This window comes from Alexandromys fortis, unplaced genomic scaffold (genome assembly GCF_014885135.2).
Source record: "Alexandromys fortis isolate MF-2015 unplaced genomic scaffold, M_Fortis_MF-2015_v1.1 scaffold_212, whole genome shotgun sequence".
Classification (NCBI taxonomy): Eukaryota; Metazoa; Chordata; class Mammalia; order Rodentia; family Cricetidae; genus Alexandromys; species Alexandromys fortis.
The window spans coordinates 502,790-502,995 of record NW_026068091.1 but is presented as its reverse complement, the minus strand read 5'-3'; positions in this window follow the sequence as shown (position 1 = coordinate 502,995).

Here is a 206-nt window from a genome sequence, read left to right as displayed (position 1 = left end):
TTTTTCCTCATTTTTAAGTTAAAAACATTGTTGCCGGGCAGTGGTGGCATAGGCCTTTAATCCCAGCACTCGGGAGGCAGAGGCAGGCAGATCTCTGTGAGTTTGAGGCCAGCCTGGTCTACAAGAGCTAGTTCCAGGACAGGCTCCAAAACTACAGAGAAACCCTGTCTCGAAAAACCAAACCAAAACAAACAAAAAACAAAAAC